The sequence below is a fragment of the Gallus gallus genome, chromosome 7, assembly GCF_016699485.2.
Source record: "Gallus gallus isolate bGalGal1 chromosome 7, bGalGal1.mat.broiler.GRCg7b, whole genome shotgun sequence".
Lineage (NCBI taxonomy): Eukaryota > Metazoa > Chordata > Aves > Galliformes > Phasianidae > Gallus > Gallus gallus.
In genome coordinates this window covers 951009-974162 of record NC_052538.1, presented here as the reverse complement: position 1 = coordinate 974162, position 23154 = coordinate 951009, and the positions used below count along the sequence as shown (strand labels likewise).

At 38.3% G+C, this 23154-nt stretch overlaps 1 protein-coding gene across 13 annotated transcripts in view; it reads left to right on the top strand.

Moving 5' to 3' along the window:
• The window catches only part of GULP1 (GULP PTB domain containing engulfment adaptor 1), a 161780-nt gene that overhangs the window by 9592 nt on the left and 129034 nt on the right, over positions 1-23154 (top strand). For 2 of the 13 annotated variants that reach the window (XM_025152274.3, XM_046943967.1), the window contains exon 1: positions 18854-22421. The exons of 9 other annotated variants lie outside the window; for them this stretch is intronic. The gene's annotated coding sequence lies outside the window, so the exon portion shown is untranslated. Of the gene's footprint in view, positions 1-12846; positions 12989-16582; positions 16817-18853; positions 22422-23154 lie in introns of those variants that run through there. 2 more of the 13 variants (XR_005861577.2, XR_005861578.2) reach the window with 2 other exon arrangements.

The following is a 23154-nucleotide window of genomic DNA, read 5'->3' as shown; positions in this document are numbered from 1 at the left end:
GTGCCCAGATGAACACCATATTCTTTTCCTCAGGCTCTACTCTTTCATCCGTAGTCTTGTGTGGAGATCCAGAGGGTTCTTTCATCCATTACTGAGGCTGTTGGCCCTGCTCTGCTTATCAAAACTGAATTGTGCATGTTAGTGGGAGTTCTTCCTTTTGCTTTCAGTAGAGACAGGCAAGAAGATAATTTGCTACTGAGTTCATCCTTCCAGGTTTGAAGAAAACATGGAACCTGCTCATATTCAGATGATTTTAGGATATTGCACTTTAGGATTTTTCTTACTATTCTTGGAAGATGTCCTAAGTATTTAAAATCTTATGTCTTTTGAAGAATGCCTACTTGTGATTTTTCTCCTCCTTCCTAGTCTGGAGTTGTTTCCTCTGTAGCATTGTTATGATTGATTGGAATCAAGGAACTTTCTGAGCAGTGAGTCAGAAAGAAAATAAACAAGAGCTGAGTGAGCAAAAAGAAAGGAATTGGAGAGCTTTTGGTTTAAATGTTGCTTAAATACTTTCCGCTCTGAACTACAGGTATAATTTCCCTCCTTTCCATGTACACCTTCAGCTTCTTTTTCATTTGTCCCTTTGCTTGTCTTACCCTTGCACTCCCCAAAAGTTACTACGGACGGTGCTGTTGTGCCTTCCTCAGATGAATGTGTGGAAAGTACCTAGGTAAGCTTTTCAAAAAAGCCCAAAGGAAGATTAACTATGATAAGTTTGTTTTGTAAAATATTCAAAGCATTTATAATTGTAAACCTTAACTTTTCCACATTAGTACCGTAAATACTTCCCAGTCAGTTACCTATATTGGGACCGTATCTTTTTGGGGGACTATATAGCTCTGTTTAATCCAAATCCATTCCTTTTGGTGGTCATCTGGAGATTTCTTCTGCTGAATAAAGTTCTTAGACAGTCAGCAGGGGAAAAAAAGTGTAACTACTGAAGAATATGCCTGTACATTAAGAACACAATGAAATGCTCAGGACAGTTCTAGGGAAGAAAAAAAAAAATGAGGTGGTTTGCTAGAGATGCTTTGAATATTTTGAATTTGTTATGGTGAATTTTGACAGATGTTCTTAAGCATTTGTGTGTGTGTTGTAGTTACTGTGGTGTTTCTTGTGTTTGCTGGCAGGCATGTGTATTTCTGGGTCATTTGATTCTATTTATTTATGTATGGTCTATTTATTTATTTATTACCCAAACAGTAATATCTGATTGCATACTGTGTTCAGTCAGTTTTTGGAAAATGTGCCACAAATTTAAGTCCTTCCCAGTGCTTGTGTAAGGTGGAATGAATGAAGTGTAGTTTTCTTCTGCTGACAAATTTCTTTTGAATCTTGCCATGCCTTGGTTGATACGTAAAACTCATATTTTGCTCTATATCTAGGAACACTTGATGAGGTCAGATCTTTATGGAGATGTTCAATCCCAAACACATCTTTATAGCACATCTGGATAAGCTTTTTTAAATCTTTTTATTTATCTTATTGGATTAGCTTAATAAGCTTATTTTAGATTTTCTTTCAGCATCATACAGCATGGAAGGATGAGTGGCAGAGGGAGAGATCTGTGCTAGATATTGTGTCACTCACCTGGAAATGTGTCAGTCCTTCCTTTTCTGCAGGAGGAAATGTATAACTATCAGGAAATCCAGTATTTGTATATGGCAAAGTATTAGTTAATGTGGAAAAACTGTGTTGCGAGTGATGATAATTATATCGTTAGTTTTGTTGTGGATGTGTGAATTCTGTTTGTATCAGACTGAGGCAACTTAACAGTCTGCCTATTCCTCACTGGCATGGTGTTTTATATTCCTCAAGGCACGTCCACTTTAACAAGTGAGGATAAACAGTGCTGCACTGTGGGAAACACAGCTGCTTCTTACTACACCCAGTTTATTAAGCTTTGTCATGAATTCAGGTTACTAGGCACTTGTATTAGAAAGTTGGTTTTCCTGCAGAGTTCTATCAGAAAAACAGAAAAGCATTTTCTTCTTGTCTCCTACTTTTTCAAAATGAGACTGCATTGATTTCTGAATACAACTGAGCACTTATTTTACCCATTAAAGAGCAATAGAAAATTAACAGAAATTGAGCAATCTTAGCAACTTGTATTCTTGGGGCTTGATTTCTTGTTCTTTTAAAAAAAAAATGTAGATATTGATGGTTTTCTTTCCTTTATTTTTCTTTTTAAAAATTCATCAACATAGTATATATCACTTACAGTGAGTAAGTATTGTAGATCCACTGATCTTTTCATGGTAAATAACCATGAATGTCTCGGTGTAATCTTTTCAGTTGCATCATGTCAGCCATCAGGCTGTTTGTTGTGTGGATTGACTGTCACGGCAAAGAAATGTGCATTTCCCCAACACTTCTAGTCTATCAGTAGTCTTAAGTTCATTATCTGTGTGATTATATGCCTGTAGTTCTTCACCAGAACTACTCACAAGTGCCTCAGGTTCATTTGCAAAATGTTGGTCACAGATTTCATGTGTTGGTAAGAGATTACTAAAAGCTTATATTTAAGATAGCTGTTTCACACTGTGAAATTAGAATTAGTTGAATACTGATCTCCGTGGAGAACAGAAGTTAATCCTCTTCTTATTACTGTTTCATAGATCATTCGAGACTGAATAGCATCATATTGTAGATTTTCGTCTTGTTGAAGAGATTCATGGGCTGATCGCTTTTCAGGCCAGAGCAAATGCTGGTATGGTTCTGACTTGCACAGGGACTTGTGGCGGTGGTGGCTTCCTTGCTCAATAAAACATGCTGTAGCTGAAGATTTGATTTTGCCTTTGAAGCTCCACTGTTGTAAGTTCTATCATAATGTAGAACAGAGCATGCTAGTGCTTAACTGCCTCCCAGGGGACCTCTGACTCTGGGTGCTGTTGCTGATGCTCCAATAGAGAGGGACTCCGATGCTTAAGGATCTGATTGCGCTCAAAAACAAAGGCAGACCATTTAAATTCATTATTTTCAGACTTATCTCTAGTGGAATCAGAGTACAACAGAGTAATCACTTTTTTTTTTTTTCCCCTTCCTTTTTTGCCTCCCTCCCTGACAATACTTTTGGGACGGCTAGCCTGTTCCCATCAATCTTTTATATGTTTTACATGGATCTTTGGGTAAAAGAGAGGCCTGCTGATTTTTAGTGACAGAGGTACCTGTAATAAGATTTCTACTGAAAATACTGCTCCCCTGCTCTTAAAAATTCACCCATTGAACCCTGTCATCACACCTAGCAGACACTTTATTTTGGAGTGCTTTTACTGATACATAACACTGCAAAATTCTTTATTGTTCTTTATCATGCTCATGCAGTTCACTCAGTCTTTTCTATTACTTATTATTCATTTTCTTTGTACCACATTTCATCACGTTCTCTTGCACTGGATTTTTTTATTTTAGCTCTTTTCAGGCTGTTTCTTCACTAGATGGAATCGTTCACTTAGAGTTCATTGTTCTTCAGCAGAATTCGCATGACGCATCCAGAATATATAAAAGGATATATAAATTTGCTTTTTTTTTTTTTAATCAAATTATATTAAGTGTTCCAGAGTTGGGATGTGTATGTCTAAATCAAGTCATTTTCCCCCTTTTTCCTTTGGGAATTTTCTATGTATTCTTTAGACTTGAAGAAATTATACTGACTTCGTGTGCTCCTAGAATTTGCAGTTAATATTTTCATGCAGTTTCCTTCGGAAACCTGTATGGCTTTAAAACTGTAAGCTATGTTCTGTTTTTCTTATCAAGGAAAAGCTTATGGTGTCACTGGGGCTTTTTCAGGTATCGCTTCTGTATACTCCATTGTTCAGCAGTCTCCTAGATGACCCTTTTCTCAATGTGCCCAAGATCCAAACTTGTCAGATTTTCTTCTTTTTTAATTATGTTGTGTTTTGATATCTTGCTTCCTATAATTGCAACAAAAACTAATGGAGTTGGAAATCTTGTGTGTTGTCTTGGCTGTCAAGGGCTCTCCCCTTGAGAGCAGCTACATAGCAGCACCTACCAAGAGACTTTGAAGGTTATTACATGAAAGAATTTTAGGATCTTTCTTTTACCGGTAAACTTCCCAGAGTTGTTTCATCAGATGTTCTGTTGGTTTTTGTTGCGTAGCTCTCCTATATATTTCATCTGTTTATTCTAGTTCGCTGTCTGTGAATTTTATTATCTATGCTTGGAGGGATTTATTTTCTTTATTGTTATCCTTTTTAATCAGATGACCCATTAAATTTCAGTGTCAGGTGTTTTAGTGGTCTGTCTTGTTCCCTTTATTCCTCTGTCCACTACATTTTTGTTAACCTTGGAAATGCAGGACTTGGTCACCAATTCTTACAATCACTTTTGCTAATTGCTGCAGCTCTGTGTCACTTTATTATTCTTTTCTTCTTTCATTGAAGCAACATGCTGATGTATCTCTTCATCTCTCTATTCATTTACTGAAGTTCAAAGCAAAAAAGAATTCAGAATTTGGAGGAATATCAGCCACACTGGATTCTGATATCTAGCTAAGGTTCCTCAAGAGTAAGTAACGAAAGTGTGGCTCAAACATCACATTATATTCATGTCTGGCTCTTCTTTAGCTTTCCTCAATAGAAATGCTGCTACAGTGCCATTGCAGGTCAGACCCTGCAATTTTAACCAGGAACACAGTTTTGATCTCTACCATCTTTCATAAATATTCTTTTCCCATCACCACTCTGTTACTCTCTGCATCCTTTGATTTCTAAGCTGGTTTTTAAGGTCTGATGCAGATAATAGATGATGAAATAAAACGTACTAAAGCCTCTTGGGTTAAATATGATCTGGTGCTATCATCTGGATCAAAAGAAAAGCCCTGTCCTGTTGGAAATTGTTTTCCCTTCATCTGCTGCATAGCAATGATGTCATGTAACAGAACATTTTTAACCTCCTGTGGTTTTTAATACTTAACGTGTTTTACAAAGGAGGCCTTTCCTATTATTGTTTCTTTGTCCTCTGTGATGAGAAATGCAAATGTCCTGCAGAAAACACCATGTATAATTTTTGCTATGCATTGAATGCATTGCTTATTCTAGTAAATGAGTAGGGCTGTAAAGATATCACAAATCTCAGCAGGATATTCTGGAGATTTAAGATAAGTATCAGGTCAAAAATGTTTAAAGTGTGATATTGTTTCCATTTTTCAAGCTAAAAGATAAAACTACCTTTGAAGTAAAAATAAATCTGGGGTATAAAATTCAGTACTGTAGTAATTTTGGTTTTTTTTATATTTTTTTTCCTCACAGAGTGGATACAGTGTGCTAATCCTTAATCAGCTGTACTCTAAAATAATAGTATCAAACAATGAGTGAGACAACTGGCAGTTCAGTGTCTTGCAGCTTTTCCAGTCTAAAAAAGTACACATTGATTGTGGTGATAGCTGTGAGAGTACATATAGTTGTACAGAGCTGTGGGCTGAACGTTTAAAGAGTGTGATGAAAGACCTCTTTGTGATCTAAGAAGGATTTTCAAAGCATCCCTTGCCTAAATGGCACTAATGAGCAGATTAAATGTTTTGATGTGACAGACTTGGAAATCGGTGGCAGAAAAAACAATATTTTAAGATCATTGATCTACCTCCATTTGTTTCGTAGCTATTGGTAAAACATAAGTTTATACTTATCATTTGGAAATTGAAATTATTTTTAAGTCTATCTGCTGACTACATCATTTTGATATGGGCAGATTATACAACTTACTGATTTCTGTGCATGTATACCCACGGGTTTTTGTTTGTTTGTTTTCTTTTTTCCCCTGTTCTGGGATTGCTTTTGTTTTCAGAAGACACACTTACCCCTTTGCATGGGATCCAAGCCTATGTGGCTGTCCAGGAACACTTGCCATGAACCATGTTTTACTGTATCTATTGCAACATGGCAGCTCTCCGCCCCAGTATTCGTAGATTTCTGTATGTGTTTGAGATCAAAAAGGGGACTAGCTCTTTTAACTAGCTTAATGAAGAGTTGTACATACCTAGTATGACTGTGGTTGAATCACTGTCAAAAACATTTCAAATAAAATTTTGTTATTTTAGATCTTATTCGGAGTGTCTATTCTTAATACGTTTCAATATTTCAACTTGATATTAACTTGACAATTGATCACCTTGATCCTGGCTGCTTTTTAGAAATATTTGTTCTCTTTGACAAATCGTCTATTTCAGTCACATCATTTGGATGAGCCCAAAGGAGCAAAGAACACTGAGAACCTTTTTCTGAACAGTCTACGTGCTAATTCTGGTACTGACACAAAGGGGCTTGTCCTATTTGAGAGCCTCAATGACCCAAAAGGAAAAGAGTTGTTTTTGTAAATTCAGATTTTACAGTTCTATATCATCCAGAAACGAGTGTATTTTCATGCAAGTACATTATCTTCCATAGTCCACGATAGCAAACAGGCTAACAGAACTCTTAGAGGGAGCTGCCACTGGTGAGATGAACTTCAGTAGTTAGCAGTTTCACAAAGGTGGGTGGCTGTGCGTGGTGTGCACCTTCTGAAGATTTTGATTTGCAAAGTAACAAAGCCAACATCATTTTGTCATCTTCTTTATTTTTTAGTTCTTCTTGTATTCTTTATTCATAGCTGTAGACCTAAGACTTGTGCTGAAATGAATAGCTGTGAGTCTGTGCCAAAGCTTTTAATAGTTTATATGGTACTTTGTCTCATGTGTCTATTTTTAGTAGTATTTGCTGAACCCTGACGCTCACTGAGCAGTATAACATTGACAGCAGTGGCTTGCTTAGTCACCTTTCTTAGAGAGGGAGGAAAAAGTGAGAAACACATATAATGGCAACTTCTGTAGTTCTATTAAGAGTCTTACAGATTAAGAAAAAGTGTGCAAACGTGTGTTTGAGGATATGAACGTACTTTGTTGATCAAACGTGCAAAAGTGCAGACAAATCTGGGCATGTCAGCTTCTGATTTGAGTGAAGCGTATGGCAGATAGCTCAATTCCAGAAATAGGGGGTTTGTATCTTTAGAGTTATCTTACCATGCTTTAATTCACTCAGAAGAGAATGCAGGAGAATCTAAGTTCTTAACATCAGTGCAAAGTTCCAGAGGTTGCGCAGCTCAGCTGGGTTTCAGTTAAGATATCCATCGCAAGTGGGATGCTGGAAGGCAACTTGTGGAAATCTCTCTCTTGTCAGTACTGCACCTGTTTATCACTGCTGCTCTGTTTCTTCTTTGTAATTTTCCTACCATAATGTCTAGCTGTCTCTACACCTCATTGTTAGCTCATGGGAGTACTCAGAATCTCTCTGTGAATTCCTGACAGGTACATCTGTTAGCTTGTTGTGTTAGATTTTCTAGCACATATGCCGTAAGTTATTTGGAGTAACACATGTTGAGAAGAGGCCGCTAGGTTCATTTTCTTATTTGCCAGGAGGTTGTAAGTTTAACAAGGAAAGATTTTGTATCTAAGGCTAAGGAGAGCTGTGACTTCATGAAGGAACTTCTCTCTGTAACACAGATGCTTGCTTTGGACTCCTGCATAAGTAGTGACTTGGAGATTTGATGTGGATTCTCTATGGGGTGGTACTCTTACTTACTGATTGTTAAGATGTATGGTCTGCATACATATGGAGGTAAACATACTCCAGACTGATTAAATAATTTAGTTTAAGTGAATAGATGAAATTAGTTGTTTGTGCCAGATGGACAGGAACTGTTGGCAGTCATAGGAATTCTGGGGGGACAGGAGAGCAGAAGTGTGAAGGAACTTTAGAGTGAATATGGGAACATCTCAAGTAGCTGGGTTGTGATTTACAGGCCCACAGCAGTACTATTTTTAAGATCAGGTCGTGAATTTAAGAACTCACACAAAACACAAATATCCTTAAAATATGTGCAAATGCTCAAGAGAAAGTGCTTGCTTTTCTTATTATATGGTTTTTGTTGTAAATGTAAATGATTGAGGAAAAATTAATTGATACTAAAATAACACTTGTATGCTGTGTACACTGGTCTCTTGACATTGGCTGCGTTTTTAATATCTTTAAAAAATTGAGTAAGAGTATGTCTGTAAAGACATTTGTACTGGTGTAACTTTAGGGTTAACTGCTAACCTACAGTGGAGGAAAGAGTGACTGGAATGGTTAAGCAAGAGTTGCTGAATCTGTTGCTAATGGAGCAGTAATGTATGATTAGAGCACTAGTTGTCTTTTATACCATAGCTTCTCAAAGGAGTTCTCTTTATCACTTCATTTGCAGCTTTCAAAAACTGCTTTTTCATTGAACTGCATGACTGGGTCTTGTGATTGATTATATCCTTATCATTCTTGAGTCATCTTAGAGTGAATCATAGCTAATCTACAAAATCTAGACTAGATAATAATCTTAGTAATGAATTTGCTGTACTAGCAGTACAGAATATATGTGCACATCATAAATGGAGATTATAGACTTCAATTTCCAGTTTCCCAAACATGTTCCACTATAGAATCCTACTTACAGATTTTTATTAAACTGTTATCTTAACATTTAACAGTGTGTTACTTGAGTTACATTACAAACAAGAAAGAAAATAAACCTCGGAAAAATATTTGAATTGATTTGGTCCTTGTTGTAAAATTTTAAAATTGTCTGGGAAGTTGCAATGAAGTACTGTTGTGTAGCACATATTGTATCTAACCAACCTTTCGTGAGGGATATGCTTTCTGCTACTTTGGAGTTTAGGGAATTGGCAGAGTTGTATTAATTAATTTGTATTAACTAAGGTTTCCTTCAGGTTCACATATAGATTTATTGAAGAAAAATTTGGAAAGGACTGCTGCGGGTTATTTGTTTGCTTCTCTCTTCCATACTGAAGTGAAGAAGGTGGGCTTGTGGTCAGAAAGGAGACAGAAGGTAACTTGGATGAAGATTTTAAGGCAGGGGACTGGAGATGGACAGAGAGGAGAGCTTGGACTAGAAGTCAGTACTGGACTTTGCACGTGGCAAATTTGAGAGGAACAGCAAGTTCCATAGGAAAGGTATAATATCTGATCAGAGGAGGTGGATGATGTGAGGGGCCGGTATGCAGGGTAAAATTTGGACTTACAGGTGAAAAAGAGACTGTGAATGGAGATGACATGGAAAAGGATCAAGGAGCCATTTGCCTGTTTTATAAGTGAGGAGCAACTGGGAGTCAGGATCATTGCAGGAGGAAGAGGAGGAAGAAGTTCGTGCAAAAAGTCTGGAGAGCAAGCACAAATTGCATTGGACAGGATCTGGGCAGAAAGCATTGGTCTTGCATGTGATGGGAAGACAGAACTTTTGTCCTTGAACTTATTCCCCTCTCAAGAGACTGAGATGGAACTTCATCCATCAAATGCTCTGGAGAATGTGATTTTTTTTTTTTCTCCCTTTTTCTGCCACTTGATACTGGTCAAGATGCTGTAGTAAGCTCTTTGCTAACGTTAGGAATACTTGAGCTCTTGGCTCTGATTTGCAGAAGTGCTGACACTCGTATTGTACCTGAAATCAAAGGCAGCTTCCTTTGAACAAGAAGTACCTCACAATTTATAGCTTCTTCATGAATAACACTTCAGGGCTCAGACACACATTTCCTTGGCAGAGAGTTTCAGTACTTCCTGCCAGTTTACTGCACCTGCAGCAGCAAGCGTGATGTTTGAATGTTCTCTATGGGTACAGCACCAGTCAGGTAGTCCACTTCAGTTCACTTCTCAGTGGAGCAGGCAGCTCAAACTTTAGTATTGTCTTAATTTGGGACCTCCAACTCTTCCATCTGTTAAATGCTGAATTGCCTCAGTGACTAAATGCAAAATGAGGACAACGCTTCTTTGTGAAGCTGAGATTTGAAATACATTGCAGTTTGTGGAACAATGGAGTGTTTTAGTGAAGGATGCCCCGGAGCTTTCTCATGGGAGCATTGTCTGTGTATCATTATCAAAAACATTTCAATTAAAATGGTAGTTATATATTAAACTTATTTCCCTGGCGTAGTTATCTGGTATTTGTTTAACATCATTGCTTCTCCCAGAATGGATATTGGTGAATACCGCAAGTGTGAGAACTGTGCAGAAGTACTTCTTGAAGAAATGCTGCATACATTCTCCTTTATAAGCTACTGCTGTTAATACACTTGAAGGATTTGATGGTCATAGTATTCCTACTGTAAACCTAGGCCTACTCCCCTTATCTATTTGTTTATTTTAAGTAGTTTATGGAGATTTAAACAAAATTTTTCTTCTTATTTTTGTAGAATGATTGTTTCTGGATCATCTGTTTTTTGTCTGATTTTCATGACAAAATAGATTATTGGAAAAAATGTCATTGAACCCACATCCTACAGGAAAACCTCTGATGTTGCAGCTGATCCTCTAATTGCTCTTATTATTTGCATTCACTAGAGCTATTCTTTCACAAGTCAGGGCAATAGGGCTCATACGTTTTATTTAGAGAGGTGGAGAGAAAAGGGGGGGGCAAGAAAAAAGAAAAAAGATTGTCAGCTGATTCAAGTTTTCTGTCCAGTAAGCAGTTTTGCAAGACTGTGGGCTGTGCTAGGGTCTGATTGGTTTAGGCTGTTAAAATTAAATATGCAGAGAGATGAAATTTCAGCATGTGGCTCAGTATTAGCAGCTTCATGGTTTAGTGGTTAAGCTGGCAAATGGTATCTGCTTTGCAAATGTTTACATGGATGTTGATGACAGCGGGTGTTAGGAAGAAATGAAGTGCAGTGTATAGCAGCAATATTTAGTTGTGGCCCTATAAACAAACCGTGGATATATGTATTTGGTAGTGTAGGTAATCCTGACCCATACCAACGTTAACATTTTTTTCTTCAAAGAAAAAGGAAGTGACTGAAATGATTGGTACTCAGTATTTTATCCCCTCTGTTTGAAAATCACTTGCAGCACTTACGTGCTACCTTGCTGGTAGAATATAGGTCTTTTAAAACACTGTTTCTGATGGTCAGTGATTCTGGTAAATATCAAAAGCTGAGTAGTTGTAAACAACTGACTGCTTCACTGTCATCTCTTTTCGGTGCTTTGAATAATGGAAGCTTCAAAACACAGATCAGCTGTTCTTTTGTCTCTTCACAATTCACATTCCAGCTGGCAATGATCTCATGTTAATTTTTTAACTTTCTGCATTCAACGTGTTCACATTTTAGAACGCTTTAAGCTTAAGCAAGCCTGGAAATAAAATGATACTGTTGCTTGAGTAGTACTTGCTTTTTTTTCATTTTGAAATGTTTTGGCACGTGTTTTCATTGACTGAACACATGACTAAAATGAAATGTACAGTCCTTTTGTCTGTTCTGAAAACACAGGCAGCTCTGTGGTGGAAGGCAGCTTCAAATATCATGCTGTCCCAAAAATTCATTCCCTGATCGGTGTCCATAATCATCAGTGAAGAAATTCTACAGTTATGAGTGATCTATGGATCTAACTTATCTGAATGTGTTAACTTTGAATTAGGCTGTGATTAATCACCAAAATGTTTAACTTTTACCATATGCTTCGCCTGAATGCAGAACTTACCTCATTTGCAGGTCACCTCTGAACAGCACAGTAATTGCAGACTGATCTGTCTAAGTTATGGATACAAAATGGAGCTTGTTTTCAAGCCTCTACAAATTAGAGACAGTTTGCAGAAACTGTCTGCATTCACTTTTTGAAACTGTAGCAATGCGTACATACTGTGAATAAAGACAAAAGAATTAATCAGGTATTTCTGGTTGTATTCATCCTGAAGCTGAGACATGATTAGCAAATAATTAATTGCCAGCATTATGCTTTTGCATGATTTACATTGGCTGGATGCCAGAAATACTTCTTTTCTTTTTCTTTTTCCCAGTGTTGAAAAAGATGAAGGACTTAGCATTGGTGTTCTGTTCAAGTGGCAGAGTGCACAAGCTCCTGTGACAAGCCTGACTTTAGAGTGTAAACCCATGGGGCAGGAGATGCTGAGCTCGTGTGCGTGAAGTTCACAATGAGATACAGTATTATCTGAATTCCTAAGCTTAAAGGAGTAGTTAGCATGATTTTTCTTGCACGTACTTTATTTCAGTTACACGTGATATTTATATTTTGTGTTGCTTTACTTTTTTTCTTCGTTACCCAAAGATGACATTTCTGTGATGTGTAATAACAGCTCATAAGAGCCTATTAAACTCTTTGGAGAGCTGCAGTGGATTGTGTCTGAGAGCACATACCTCTCTAGTATTTTTATATGCATTCTTCCCTCGGAAATTAATTGGTTCTTGGCACCACTGCACTTTTCATTTGTAGGTTTAAATGGAAGGATCAACTGTACTACAAATCACTTCTTTGTTGATTTGACCAAATATTAGGCAACATAAATCTGCTGTTCAAGCATCAGTAATATATGCAATCACGAGATGAAGATTTTGAGGCCATTTCCTTGAGTCAACCTCTTCATAACTCATGCTTGTAGTTTCTAGATTTTCTGACAGATACCTTTCAGGTGAGATGGGAGACAAGTGGGAAGAGATGAAATTCAGTAAAAACTCTTTTCCTGTGTGCTACAGAGTTTACAGAATACCTACACACAATGATATCAATGTGCTTGTTAACTCTAAGAGGTAATCAGTTACGTTGTTTCCCATGTATTGACACAGCGAGTTTGTGTTACATATCTGCTTTTCTGTTCCTGGGTCAGAAATGAGGCACAATGTTTTGTTGTGTGGGTTGCTCAGGAGGAATTCTGCAAACACTCAGCAGTGCTTCCAGTTTTTCTTGTCTGGATTCTCAATCTCCTGTCCGGTGCACCTGTGGAGGTTGGGACGGTGGAAGCTGCTATTACACTGAAGAAGGAAAAATACATATTTTTATATTTTAATACTTGTTTCAGCCATCCTGGAACTGTGTATATTCATCTTCAAAAATTTCTCTTGGATCATCTAGAGGCAAAAATAGTTCTGTGTTGAACTGTGTGCTGTGCCCAAGAAACATGATACAATAGGAGAATGCTGGTGTCATCTGCTCAGAATCAGGTGTGTATGACTGACTTGTTCATAATCCCTAGAGTGCATAAGGAGTTCATAGCATGTTGATTGCTTTGGTACCACTTGTAGCCTTTGAGCAGAAACGTGATTCCTTTTATATCACAATGTGATTGACAAGAGTAGCATTACTGCAGTGAAGACTGTTGAGATTTGTGATGCATATCTTTTGCCATCTGAATGCTTTTCTTTGTCACTTCAGGACTGAAATGGCAATAATTATGGAATAAAAAAAGCTGATCCTTGTCATTGGCCAATGTGTGTAAGATCTTAGGCTTGTGTCAACTGCTGTTACTCATTTATAATTCTTTCTGTGTTCTCTTTTCTTCTTGGATTTTCTTTTTCTTTCACGTACAACATATTTTATCTGTTGCTTTACTTTTATTTCACTGCTTCTCCTTACCAGGTTAGATCACATAATGTACAGATATAGTTGTCAGGATATTAGATAATGTTAAATCTATTTATTCAGAATGACATTGTCATTACTGCTTGGAGGGAGAACAGAAATCTGGCTGGTTTGCTATGACAATTTCCTATGAAGGTGTAGTGCTTAAAAAGGAAACTACACCTCAGAATTTCTGTTGTGCTTGTTTAGCTTGTGTCATCTCCAGTGTGGTTTGCGTACTTGCTAGAGGTGCTAGTATAGCGGCCTAGTCAGATAGGTTTGAAATTTCTAGGGATCTGTTTTTGAGATATGCTTTAAGAGTTGTATTACTGATTTAGATTTCAGGCTATGATATGGAGGTGGATGGAGGAATTCCTTTTAGAGCTTGAGAAGCACTTTACATGCTAAAGGTGTATAAACGGGAAGTATGGACTGGTTCTTGGTGAGCCTGCAACAAGAGTTAACCATGAAACAAATAGCAAAATGTATTTGCTTGATCATTTGACTTGCTCACAAACATGACTCTATTGTTCAAGACAAGATGAATTTTAGTCTGTATATTTTATGTCATAAGAATACGGCTGCGTTTCAGACTTGAGGCCTGTGATGAAGTCAAGAAATGTGGGGTTGGAGGACGTGTTCACACTATATCGTGAGCAGTGTTATGGTGTGGGCAGTGGGATGGGCTATGTTGCCTTTGTTCAGCTGAAAAACGATGCTCTGGCTTGTGTCAAGAATATGATGCTGATGTGTCTAGATGAAAATATTTCTGAGAAAGAAAGCAAAATCATGAGCTCTGTCCTTTAAGATTAGTGAAATCTTGCATAGACATAAGTTGAGTTGCTGGGATTATGCAAATTTTTGTTTGATATTTCATTTCATAGATTTAATTTAAAGACATCTGAAACCACCAGAGGTGGTGTTTCAAGGAGCATTCAGTGTGTCCTCAGCCTGCACTCTGGGTTCCTGAGCATCAGACTAACTTGATCTGTAGCACAAACTGGAACAACAGAAACAAAGAAGTACCCAGACCTCTGAGTTCTGCAGAATGAGCAGTGTATTGAAAGTCTTCTGAATGTCAGATCGGGCTCCCAAAGATAAATTTCAGCAGTAATTGTTAGTGACAGAGAAATATAAATGGGCCTTTTTCTGCTTGCTCTTCTCACATGAGACAGTCAGTCGGCCTATGTATAAAAGAATCTGTATGAACTTCACTTATCTGGCAATTTTCTTTTTTTTTCTGCCTAAGAACAAAACCCTAAATTTCAGTACTGGCATTGTGGAAATTTTTAGGTTCATTCAGTTACAGTGCACGCTTTCTCAGTGACTATTTATTGGGAAAGAAGTGTGGGAAATAGAAATGAATAGAAAACCTTTGTTTATATCTATATTCCTTGATTACACTCACTGGCTTGCCAAATATCTAATGAAAAACTGCCTCGTCACTTATTTATTGAATGAAGCGTACGCTGACAGTGTGATCTTATGGTTCCGTTGTGCTAAACTAATAGAATACAAATGGCATTCATTTGAAGCTTTGTCTTGGCCATTGTGAACTCCACCTGTGTGTTTAGTGCAAGAGTTTATTTGCTTCCCTTGCTCCCTTTTGCTGCTAGTATTTATTTACACAGGGGTACTGGAGGCTCACTGTCTTCAAATCAGACAGGTTGCTGTTTAAGAGCATAACAAATCTTGTTTTTATATACAGATTTATGTACGTGTATTTTTAGAAATGGATAGTAGCAGTGGTCCAGGTGGAAAGTAAAAACAGTGGAGTATATATGGAAAGAAAAAGGAAATAAAGCTCCTGACCCTGCTGCAGAGGCAAATGCTTTTACCACAAGAGAAGTATTCACCATCTCAGGTGTAGTTTTACCTATATTACGTTCATCCTTTGGGATTACTTAGTTGCAGCGAGCTTATGGGCCAGATGAAAACTGTCTGACTAACTTAATAGATCCGATCACCTATTGGTTTCCTATTGTACAAGACCCTTGAGTAGGGAATATCCTTTGCTACAATGAAAGCATGAATGTTAGTACACCTGTGTTTGAACACTAAATATCCCTTCACATACTTGCTGTATATGATGCCTGTGGAATTAGAAAATAGTTTAGTGCCTGCAAAGGAAAAACACATGCATCTTTGCCATCTACTGTATTGAAGTCATTATCAAACATCCACAAATAGCATAATAAAATCCTGGACAAATGCTGAGAAAGTCAGGCTGGCTTAGCCTTGAATTTGCTGCTGCTGCTGCTGTATCACTGTGGGGAAGGGATTCAATCAGCAGATCTGTTAGACAGCTGAGTCCCAAATGGTTAAATAATAAATTCTCACTTTTAGTACTATTCAGAGTGGTGGGGGAAGAACCTTCACAACCAGTGTAGTCATTAGTTTGAAGTGGTACAGATTAGCTCTTCTTAGAGTGAAATTTAAGTATTTGGGAGCAATTAAGCTAACATAGAGTCTGCCGAGTTTGTGCGAGGAAGGGTTAAGAATACAGTTTTGTGCCAAAATCCTGTAGTTAATACTCTCTCTGCCTTTCGATTCCAGTGAAAGAAGTGTATAGCTTTCATCTTGTCATTTGTCACCCATGCGAAGACAGCAAGCTCTGCGGCTGTTGCTGTGGCTTGGCTGTGGGGCTGGCGCCTGGGCTGGGTATTCCCTGCCTGGGGAGCTGGGAAGTGGAATGCCTGCGGGCTGATGGGGGCGAGTGCCAGCTGATGGCTAGCTCTCTGCCTGACTGCCCTATTGAAAAAATACAGTGCTTCACTACACTTTGTCTTGAGGACATGGAGGATTTTAAGGTAGTTATTCTGCCCCTCCCCAACATCCCCCATAAAAACCAATGTTGCTGTTACTGCTTTGCTTTCTGGCATGTAAAATGTACTGCATCAGATCTTCAGTGAGTGTGCTCGGTTTTTTAACAGTGTTGCTACTTTGAGCTCCAAAGAATCCCTTGGATGTATAGGATTTAACTGTTTCCTGTTGGACAATAGGTTTGCATTTGGCAGTTTTAGTAAAAATTAATAACATTTTCAGTTATGAGCAGACAGGTCTGTGAAATGTTTGGGCACGTGCTTTAAAAGGAGGAACACATTGAGATTTGTGTGTTTCCAGTGTTAGGCCATTTTAGGGAATACTTCATTTTACTCACAGTCTCTTCAAATGTCTCTTGCCATATTTCTAAGCAGATTACCGGTGTGTGTCAGTCAGCCAGCCGGATTGTGACACAGCAGTCAGCAAATGGGACCAAAGAAATGTAGTCATCCGTAACTTATTATGAAACCCTCTGCATTCTGGTGGCCAGAAGAATGAAGCTGGAATGTGAAATGAATGTGAAAGAGCTGAGCCCGGCTGGCCTTGTTCCTCCTTACAAACTTACTGTGCTGTTTTCTACACAGAACACAAACACACGGGGCAGTGCTGTAAGTCATCTTTCTCCTTAGCCTCTTACACGCCTGGCTGGAAAAGGCAAAAAAGGGCTCTTCCATCGGCATTTCTTTTATCTTCTGGGCTGGATTTGAACAAGGAATTGATAATCCTGCAACCTCTCTCTGTTATTCTCTCTTTTCCCTGGAGGGGAAGGGGCTGAGATCCTTGGGATGTACCTAGTTTTTAATGCCTGTTGATTGTGTTGCAGAACCTGGCTGCGGTGCTGCTTTATTTCATAGCATCCCTCACACAGCAGCATGTGTGCTTCTTTTCCAGTACAGCTAGGGTAGATGTGACCTGACAGATTCACTTCTCAGTGCAGTTGTGAGTAGGCAGTAGTCACATTTGTAGGTTTTTCTTTTCTGGCTGCGAATAAATCCACTGTGCAATTGGTTCATTTCACTGTGAGTGAAAGAGCAGATGTGTTGCTTTGAAAAAGGAATCTTATTTATAAGCCTGTAGTACAAACATGCTGTGGGAGGGATGCCTTCTCAGGAAGCAGGGCAGCCCCCTGGCCTGCCGGGTAGGAGGCAGCTGTGGGGCAGCAAGGACCGGGGACAAGTGTGCGGGTATTTTTAGAAGTGCTTCCAAAGGACAGCTTGCTGTGTGTCGGTTTGTTTATGGTCCTGCTATACAGAACGCAGTGTATTTCCAGCTGGCTTCATGGTTTAAGTTCCCAGTCTGCCATTATCTGCTTCCTCTGAGCCACCGACTGGCGCAGCAAGAGGGAGGCTGGGAGATGATGGAGCTGTCTTTCCACTTGAGTTTTCTTCTAAATGGCATCAAATGGCGATTATTTTTCATTCTGCACAGTAGAAAGAGGAAGATACAGAGTTAGGGTTTGCTTTTCCCTGGGGTGGTGTGGGTGGGACTGCTGGAACAGAGCCAGAAGATTTTGGCATTGTAGCAGACTGTAAAGGGAATAATCTGTCTCTCCTGATGATGGATGGCACTTAGAAGGCAGCTGAGCCTGAAAGCCATTTTTCATGCTTAGACACTGAGATGTGCGGGTCAGCCATTGAGCAAATGCAAACCTTTAAGTGCAAGCTAATAGCTTGGCAGGTTGAGCCTGACAAGCAGCAAGAAATTCAAGTGTAATTCCGGGGCATGTGTAAGTCGTTTTCTACTTTTCTTGGTGGATTGTAACTTCTAGTAATTTTAGTATTTTTCTAATTGCATGATGATTTGTTTCTAAGCTTAGAAGCACCTTAAAGAAATCTCAGCTAGTAAGGAAATCCCTTTTTGTTCCTAAATAAAATACATTGATATAATGCAAAGAAGATAGTTCTGTTTAACTGCTTTTAAAAATATAGGATTAAAAAAATATATATTACTGCAGCTGAGTAGGTGTTTTAAAATATTGCCCCCCTCCCCCCCCCCCCCTTTCTCCTAGGGACAACTCCAGAAAATTTGACAGCTAGCTGAGACACAGCATCTTACTGTTGCTTTTAAAGAGCTGGCCATGGAATACTGACAGATTTGGAAAGCCTGTAATGGTGGAAAGCTACATGCATACAGGGTACCAACAGCTGTAGGAGATGTTTCCAGCCTAATTGGACTGGTACCACTCTTAGCTCCTGGAGAGAAGGTTTATAAGATTGCATTCTTTAACTAACAACAACTTCACAATGAATTTCTTTAGTTAAGTGTATCTGAACCTCACTGTTGTTACTTATCATCTTTATTTATCTGCTCTATTTTTACTTGTTCATCATAAAGCTGGAGTTCGGTTTTTTGAAAAAGAATTGACACAGTAATTATGACTGCAAGTTGTTCATCTTTATTGATATAGAAGTTTTAATAGCCAATATATTAAATAATTTTCTAGAAATGAACATGTGTTCATACCCTGATGAAAGTGTGCTGTATGGAGTTTTCGTAAGGATGTTTCAGATTATCAACTGGCCTTGATAAAGCACTTAGGGAAAGTAGGGACATAAATTTTGGTTTCCTTAGCAGTTATGAAGATCATCATATTATTGTAGAATGAATTTGTATTACAGTTTGAATTGAATAAAACAACAGCATACGCTAGCTACTAGTTAGCACATTAGTTTAGTGCAGGCTAAGAATCTGTTTTAAATCGATCAGTCTGTTTTTTGACATGAGATTGGATAATTCTTAAAGTTTCAGTAGTAATTAAGTACTTCGGTGGTCCTGGGATGCAGTTTTTCTGGATCTTAATTCTGAACTTACAAAATGTGCTCTGGTTTCTCTATATATCCTTAACTGGATGTTATGAGGACAGCCAAGTAAATCTTGCAAAGCATTTGTATCCTGCTGTAGCTGTGATGCCATGAATTTGTGTGCTAAGAACAGGATGTTTGCATGCTGAAGTAGTTGTTTTTATCCTCAAATATTTGTTTAGCAGAAGTTGGAGAACACTGCCTGAAAGAGCCAGTTAATATTAAATACAGTGTAAGACGTTGACTGCACAGTTAGTAATTGAATATGCTGATGCTGTTTAAATAAAGAATGTAAAAATAAGTTCCCCAAATCAGGGGACGTTCGTATCATTAGAAACATATTGATGATATGGGCATGTTAGACTTCTAGAAATACCTCAATAACTGATCCCCATAAGAGGTATCAGGGAAAAAAATGTTGATGTGAATACGTTTTATGTAGATCTTGTATACCTGTTATTGGAAGCTGTCAACTGTGGCAGTTCTTTGTTGATTTATGGGGAAATAAATGATGAAAATATTTGATTGACAGATGGTATGTTACTTAGATTCTGAATGTCAGCTTCTACAGAATGTACAAATAATGAATATATTCCTGTTTTATTCACAAAATGGGATTACGGAAAGACAATTTTTTTAAAAAAGGGGGAATTAGACCGTATACACCAAGTTCGGGATGACCCTTGGCAAAATCATTCTTTTCCATCTGCACTTGAAAAACATGGTGATACTACCAAGTTTTAACCAAGGGAGCAACAGATGGATGACTCTGCATATAATTTCGATTAGATTCAAGTTCACAGTAACCTTTACAGTTTCCTCCTGATTTTGAGAGAGAAGAAATGTGGTGCGAGGAGTGGGGAGTATGACAAGTCTATGCCTTGTTTCCATAATTGTTTTTCATAATTATTCTTCTCGTTAAATTGATTCTCCAGACCTTGACTGACTTTTTGCTGATACTGTGATATGTTTTCTTATCAGGCAGTTATGTGCAGCTTTATTATCTGATTAAGCAGTCGAGTGGCATAAAGTATGCAGTTTCCTACCACAATTGCACTTGGCATGGCCATACCATTACTTAGTGTAATTGGGTTTACCAGTGCTACTCTGATTTTATAAATGAAAAGGATATTGGCTGCCAACTTCAGCCAAGTCCTAACCTAGCCAAGTGTTAGCTACAGATTATGAAAACTGTTCATTTTAAATTTGCATCTAATGCTTTCTGCCATGTTTAATGTTTCAGATAGTAGATGTGACTCGGGTAAGAAGCTGTGTGAATGTCACTGTTACTTTGGAACAATCCTTGTTTATCTTCTGCAGTGTCTCAGCTCTTAATGGCTCCTAAGTTGGTTTTTTTTTTTTTCTTCTGAGGCTATCAAAAGTTGTCCTGCTTCCAGGCAATGGCATAGGCATTGGTCCTCCTGCTGTGCAGTAATGCATACTGGAAAAAAAACATGCAGACTAGTTGTGGAAGAGAGCAACTTCTACAGATTTACTTGACAAAGATGTCATTTCTACCTACTACAAGGAAAAACAACGACTTATCCCTAACAGAATTAGAACAGCAGAAAGCTGCATGTCAGTGTAGTTAGCAGAATTTACTTTGAGATTTTGGTAGGGACCAAAAAAAAAAAAAAAAATCACTATTACTTTGTGTTACACCACTATAATCTGATAGCTGTCTTGGGCAGAGGAAAAAAGAAGTTTTGAATAAGCAAAGTACTTTATGCCTAAGTAGTAAAAAGGCTGCATTTCTTTATAATAGTTGGCACTAGTAGAAGTACTTTGTAGCACAAAAGCTTTCAGAAGAATAAGAGATTTTCACTTCAAGGAGGTGTTTTACCCCCGAAATTCAGAGACTTTCTAACAGCTCTGAAATCTCTGTGATCAGTTGACAATATCTTCAAGAGTATTTTGTGGTTGTGCTTACAAGTGATGTGCTGCACAACATCTGGAGGGCTAGGGCTATGTATGTTTTAAAGATGTCGTTGGAACTGCTACAGGAATACTGAAGGATGAAATCACTTCATTTTCTTTCTTTGAACAGGGCTATAGGTATTTTAGTGGCAATGGCTCTAACTTCAATGTTTACTAATTGAGTAAACAACTGACAGGTATTTGTGTGCAGATGGCAGAGACTGATCTCTGAACCCTGCCAGTCCTTAGCAGTTGGCTAAGTGTCACTGGATGAAATCCTCCAGATTTAATACTGAAGACATTTTTCATAAACAGCCCAGGATGATATTGAATCAATAGGTGTTGACATGGCTTTTATTCATAAAAACATCAATTAAAGTAATGCTATCTGATGTGAAGTCAGAAAGCAATTTTATCTTCTGGAATATTTCCATCAGGTGACATTTTCTGTTGTGAAAGCAATGTCAGTGTCAGCTGCTCCAGATCTGTCTGTGTATCACTGTGTGGCTGCTCTCTACATAAGGTTGAAAGAGAGCAATGAATTGCTTGGGACTGTGTATGGTATGATTTGGAGCTCCTAACCTGATTTTGTTTATTGTCTGAAAACATGCAGATAGTCTGAGTTCTCTTCCTAAACCTAGAACTGAAGAATTAAACTAATTTATATTCTGATGTTCAGTGCATCTACTTACACTTTTCTGTCTGGATACAGAGAAAACATATTTTATTATTGGAAAGTAACATGCCTATTTGGAAAATTACTTGGGCTACAGTATTTGTGTTGGCAGTTTTATTTTCCAGGCATAACAGCTCTGTTTCCTTTTTATACCCATTTGTGCAGAGAAAAAATCATCACAAATCATGTTTTTAGGGGCTAGTGATGCTCAAGTAATTCAGTTTTATGCAGTTTTGGGCTGTGTGGATTTAGGCAAGCTGTCTTCTGTAACATAGCATTATTTTAATAGTTCACCATAAGTCACAAATCTAAGCAAACTCTATCACTGGGTAAACTTTTTTTTCTTTGAAACTGGCTCCAAATGAGTAACTTGTCTGAGTTTAAATCACAGTTGCTATCCAAATAGGAATATAAAACAATACCAAAAATTAAAAACAAACAGAGGAGCATTTGCTCCCTTCCTTAAATCAGCGTGAGACAAGAAGACGACAGATTTTAAGAGAAGACTTAGAATGCTAATTTGGCTTTTATGCTTAAGGGACTGATTAGTGGATGCAAAGAACCTGCACTGAGAAGTCACTGCATTCAGTATCTGGGCTCTGGGGGTGTAGTGGAAATTCTGAGTCACGGCCTGAGACAGTGATTGAGCACCTGGTGGGAAGGCAGGGCCAACCCAGGGGAGCTCAGGTGCATGCAATCATCTGAGTGACCAAAATGGGTGGAGCCAGGGCCCACCCCTTCCCAGACTGCATTTAAGGGCTAGCAGTGGAAGCAAAGCTACATCTCTGGAGATGCCTGTGTACCTGAGGCTTTCTAAAGGTAAGCACGTTCTTTTCTTTGTTTCTGCACCTACAGCTGTTGTGTTTGAGCAAGTCCTTACTTGCTGCGGTCTAGGACCCTGCTGCTTTGCTATCACTGCTGTACTTTCCATTGTGTTACAGAGGATGAGGGGCACATCCCTACATCCAGTTTCTGTGACTGCTCTGGATTTTTCCAGTTTAAATGATAAAGCTATTACAAGTCTGAGAGCAAAGTTTAATGCACCCTGTAAAGTATGGACTGAATCTGTGCGACTTAGCTCTCAGCCTCAAACTAGGAAAAAAAAACACACCGTTGATAGCGTGCATTTCTGTCTGTAGGGCTGCCTCTGGTGTGCAGATGTTCTGATAACATAGAAGTCTCATGTTAAAGTGAAGTTAGGATACAATGAAACTTGTGTGGTTATTTAATTATTGTATTATGATTTGGACTTCACTTAAGTTTAAAACTCACAGCCTTTCCAGGAGCAAGTAATCAGTGCGGTTCACTGATAAGTGTGATCATTTGTTCCTGAATCTTACTCCAGCCTTATGTTTCTGTTGGTGTATCAGCTTAGCAAATTGGAAAACTCTTTTCTGGTGTTTCTTGCTCTACTTTCAGCTTTATTTACTTCACATACTAATCTTAAAATGGTCCTCTTTCAAAGATCAAGGAAATATTTCCAGAGCACGTGGGGGTGGGGAAACCAACTTAGTACAGGCAGCTGCAATAGGAGACTTTTCCCCTTGCTTTT